We start from the raw sequence: 5,612 nt of genomic DNA, 5'->3' as shown, positions 1-5,612 counted from the left end.
CTTCCTGGGTTCAAATCCCAGTTTTACCACTTACTGGCTGTGTTTCCTTGGATAAGTTACTTAGCTTCTCTGTTGCCTGCAGGAGACACAATGCCTAAGACCTATTATACTTTTATGAGCCCATAAATGTTTTACTTTCCTTTAAAATCAGAAGTAAAAATGAATATAAAACTAATGAGTATATGGGGCGCCTGGGTGGCTCAGTCGGTTAAGCATCCAACTTCAGCTCAGGTCATGATCTCGCGGTCGGTGAGTTCGAGCCCCGCATCGGGCTCTGTGCTGAGCGCTCGGAGCCTGGAGCCTGCTTCGGATTCTGTGTCTCCCTCTCTCTCCGACCCTCCCCCTTTCATGCTCTGTCTCTCTCTGTCTCAAAAATAAACAAACGTTAAAAAAAAAAATTTAAAACTAATGAGTATATAGTAATGAATCCAGGGGCGCCTGAGTGGCTCAGTTGGTTAAGTGTCCAACTCTTGATATCGACTAGGTCACGATCTCACGGTTGTGAGATCAAGCCCTTTGTGGGGCTCCTTGCCAAGCATGGAGCCTGCTTGGGATTCTCTTTCTCCCTCTCTCTCTACCCCTTCCCTGCTCGCACACACTTCTCTCTCTCTCTCAAAATAAATCAACTTAAAACAAAATGAATCCAGCCTGGTATTATATTTGTTGTTACATACAAAAGCAGTTTTAAAATATAATTTTCAATATTTTTTATGATGGAATTGTTCCACAACATCCAAAATACCCGGGGTCCACAGAAGTCATAATGTGACCCTATATGCTTGGGTTTCATCATCTGTAAAATGGAGACAATAATAGTACTACCTCATAGGGTTGTTAAGAAAAATACCTGAGTTAATATTTGGAAAGCTGATAGTGTTTGGCATATGCCAGTTTCTACGAGTTTATTAAATACATAAAAATAGTTTAAAAAATCAGGGGCTCCTGGGTGGCTCAGTTGTTTGAGTGCTGCTCTTGATTTCGGTTTAGGTCCTGATCCCAAGATCATGGGATCAAGTCCTATGTTGGGCTCTGTGCTGATCTTAGAGCCTGCTTAAGATTCTCTCTCTCTCTCTCTCTCTCTCTCTCTCTCTCTCTCCCCCCCCCTTTGCCCCTCTCCTCTGCTTGTGTTCGCTCTAAAAAATAAAAACAAAAAAACCACAAACCCCAAAATAGGTAAATTATGGACAGAATAAAAACCTCAAGGAGTATTTTGAAAAATGTATACAGTAGGAAGTAAGTCTCCTTGTAATCACTGAACCCCAGTCTATGAGTTTGCTTCCTCAGAAATAGCTTTTACCATTTTTCATGTGTCCTCTAGAGATCATGTAGAATATAATCATATAGATCTTTTATCTATCTATCTATCTATTATCTATCTATTATTTTTAAGTAAGCTGTACGCCCAACTTCAGGCATGAACTCACAACCCCGAGATCAAGAGTTGCATGCTCTACTGGCTGAGCCGACCAGGTGCCGTGATCTTTTATTTATTTAAACTGTCCCCAGGGCACCTGGGTGGCTCAGTGGGTTGGGCATCTGACTTTGGCTCAGGTTATGATCTCATAGCTCGTGAGTTCGAGCCCTGTGTCAGGCTCTGTGCTGACAGCTTGGAGCCTGCTTCGGATTCTGTCTCCCTCTCTCTGCCCCTCCCCTGCTTGCACTCTTGTCTTTTCTCTCTCCTTCAAAAATAAATAAACACTAAAAAAATTAAAAAAAAATTTAACTGTCCCCTATTTGACGGGAATGTGGTTGTTTGCAACACTGTTGCAAACAGTACTGCAATAAATAACCCCATATATATGTCGTTTCATAAATGTGGGAGTATAACAGTACTATAAATTCTATGAAATATAGTTACTGGGTCAATTATTTTAAATCTTGATAGGTATTGCTAAATTGATCTCTGGGCTGGTTGCATCAATTTACATTTCTGTCAGAAGTGTGAGAGTGCCTGTTTTCTTACACCCTCATCAAAAATAGCGTTATCAGGGGTGCCTGGGTGGCTCAGTCGGTTAAGCGGCCGACTTCGGCTCAGGTCATGATCTCGCTGTCCATGAGTTCGAGCCCCGCGTCGGGCTCTGTACTGACAGCTCAGAGCCTGGAGCCTGTTTCAGATTCTGTGTCTCCCTCTTTCTGACCCTCCCCTGTTCATGCTCTGTCTCTCCCTCTCTCAAAAATAAATAAAATGTTAAAAAAAAATAGTGTTATCAAACTTTTGGATCTTTCACAGTTTAATAGGTGAAAATGGTATGTCATTGTAAGTGCATCTTTTTAATATGCGTGAACTTTAATAGTTTTGACATTCTAAAACCAATACCCTTTTTTTGTGAACTGTCAGTCCATATCCTTTGTCTATCTTTTTTTAAAAACACATTTTATTTGTTTTAATTAATTTATTAACAATTAAAAAAATGTTTATTTATTTTTGAGAGAGAGAGAGAGAGAGAGAGAGAGACAGAGCATGAGCAGGGGAGGGACAGAGAGAGAGGGAGACACAGAATCCAAAGCAGAATCCAGGCTCTGAGCTGGCAGCACAGAGCCTGATGTGGGGCTCGAATTCACGAACTTCAAGATCATGACCTGAGCTGAAGTTGGACACTTAACCAACTGAGCCACCCAGTGGCTATTTTTGTTGGCCTTTTCCTTTTTGAATTGTAGGAGTTCTTTATATATTAAGGAAACTAGTACTATGTTTCATATGAATTGCCAGAATTTGTCCAGGCTGTCTTTTAACTGTGGTTTTAGTGTTTTTTTCTAGGCAGACCTTTTAAATTTTCAGACATTCAAATTTTTCAATATTTTCTTGATAGCTTCTAGATTTGATGCCCTATTGGGAAAGTTCTTCCCCACTTAGGAATTATTTTTTAAAAACTCTCATTGTTTTTTATGATTTAAAAAAATGTTTAAATCTTTGATCCATCTAGAATCATTTTGAGGTAAGGAGTGTTTTTTCCTGCAGAACATTTTAATTTTTAATGTAGTCAAGTATATAAACATTTTCCTTATGGCTTTGTATTTTGTGTATTATTTAAAGGGACCTTTCTTATTCCAAAGTCCTAAACATATCCAGTTAATTTTTCCTAATATATTTTTGTTTCTTAAGAACTAATCCCATCTGTAATGTATTTTGGTACAAGAAGTGTGGTAGGGATCTAGTATACATCTAGCCAGTTGTCACAATGCCATTTGTTGAATATAACCATTTCCTTCACTGATTTGAAATGTAGCTTTTATTCCACCGTTCCGTATATGTTTGTCTCTATTTCTGGACCATATTCTGGTCTGTTGCTATGTCTGTCTTTCTGTTTACACATCAGTATCAAATGGTTTTAAATATCATGTTGAGCAAGTCTCTATCTATCCCCAGTTTACTAACAGCATTTGAAATATGCAATCAATGTTGAATTTTGTCAAATATGTTTTCAGCATCTATAAAAATGATCGTGGTATTTTTCTCCCTTGATCTGTTAATATAGTGAATTATATTGATGGGTTTCTTCACGTTAAACATTTCTTTCTTTTAGAAATAGACCACTTGGTCGTTGGTGTGTTATTCTTTCAATAGGCTGCCTAATTCTATTTGTTTATATCTGGTATAATATGTTTGTGTTGATATTCATAAGTGAGACTGAGCCCAAGCTTTCTCTGAAATTTGAAGAAGATAATTTGGATTCTTTCCTGCCATGAAACAGGTGAAATAATATCAGAGTTATTTAGTACTTGAAGATTTGGTAAAATTTATCTGAAATTTCTGGGCCTCCTTGATTGTGAAGGTATTCTTTGACAACATTTCCAGTTTCTTTCATAGTACCCTTACCCATTTAGCCAATCCCCCCTCCCACAACCCTTCCAGCAACCCTCTGTTTGTTCTCTGTATTTAAGAGTCTCTTATGTTTTGTCCCCCTCCCTGTTTTTATATTATTTTTGCTTCCCTTCCCTTATGTTCATCTGTTTTGTCTCTTAAAGTCCTCATATGAGTGAAGTCATATGATATTTGTCTTTCTCTGACTGACTGATTTCGCTTAGCATAATACCCTCTAGTTCCATCCACGTAGTTGCAAATGGCAAGATTTCATTCTTTTTGATTTCTGAGTAATACTCCATTGTGTGTGTGTATATCTATCTATCTATCTATCTATCTATCACATCTTCTTTATCCATTCACCCATTGATGGACATGTGGGCTCTTTCCATACTTTGGCTATTGTTGCTAGTGCTGCTATCAACATTGGGGTGCATGTGCCCCTTTGAAGCAGCACACCTGTATCCCGTGGATAAATGCCTAGTGGTGCAATTGCTGGGTTGTAGGGTAGGTCTGTTTTTAGTTTTTTGAGGACCCTCCATACTGTTTTCCAGAGTGGCTGCACCAGCTTGCATTCCCACCAGCAGTGCAAAAGACATCCTCTTTCTCTGCATCCTGGCCAACATCTGTTGTTGCCTGAGTTGTTAATTTCTGGCCATTCTGACAGGTGTAAGGTGGTATCTCATTGTGGCTTTGATTTGTATTTCCCTGATGATGAGTGATGTGGAGCATTTTTTTCATGTCTGCTAGCCATCTGGATGTCTTCTTTGGAGAAGTGTCTATTCATGTCTTTTGCCCATTTCTTCACTAGATTATTTGTTTTTTGGGTGTTGAGTTTGTATGCCATGATTTATTTAAATATCTTATGGATGATCCTTACTGATGAATGTTTGGGATGCCATGAACATTTTAGCTATTGCAAAACACCCTGAACACCATTGCAGTAAAGATCCTTATGCATTCATCTTTGTATTCTTACGGGATTCTGTAAAACAGTTTCCTACAGGTCTAAAGACTATATTCAAAGGTTATGAATATTTAAAATGTTAACAAATGCTGCCAAATTTCACAGCAGTTTTTAACTTGAGGGCAGTTTCTGCATCAGGTGAAGCCTGTTGGCAGAGACTACTTTTCCTGAAGGGGATTGAGGTCCATGTGGACCTCATGCTGTCCTGTCCTTTTGAGAAGCCCATTTTGGGAAATTTCCATATCCATTTGGGGGAAATGCTGGTATAACGTTATCTTTTAAACTTTGCCTATTAGGCTTAATAATATTTATTTTTTTGAGAATATATTCATTATTATTAGATAATGATTATTGAGTACCTACTACATGTCAGGTATATACTAAATTGCTTTACTTGGACTTTGTCATTTGATTCACTTGAAAGAGTATAAATAGGAATTAAAAAAATTTTTTTAACGTTTATTTATTAAAAATTTTATTTTTAACATTAATTTATTTTTGGGACAGAGAGAGACACAGCATGAACGGGGGAGGGGCAGAGAGAGAGGGAGACACAGAATCGGAAGCAGGCTCCAGGCTCTGAGCCATCAGCCCAGAGCCTGACGCAGGGCTCGAACTCATGGACCGCGAGATCCTGACCTGAGCTGAAGTCGGACGCTTAACCGACCGAGCCACCCAGGCGCCCAACGTTTATTTATTTTTGAGAGACATACAGATCATGAGCCGGAGAGGGGCAGAGAGAGAGAGAGAGAGAGAGAGAGAGAGGAAGACACAGAATCCAAAGCAGGCTCCAGGCTCTGAGCTGTCAGCGGAGAGCCCGATGTGGGGCTCAAACCCACAAAC

This window comes from Panthera uncia, chromosome X, assembly GCF_023721935.1.
Source record: "Panthera uncia isolate 11264 chromosome X, Puncia_PCG_1.0, whole genome shotgun sequence".
Lineage (NCBI taxonomy): Eukaryota > Metazoa > Chordata > Mammalia > Carnivora > Felidae > Panthera > Panthera uncia.
Note: the sequence above shows the minus strand (reverse complement) of the source record.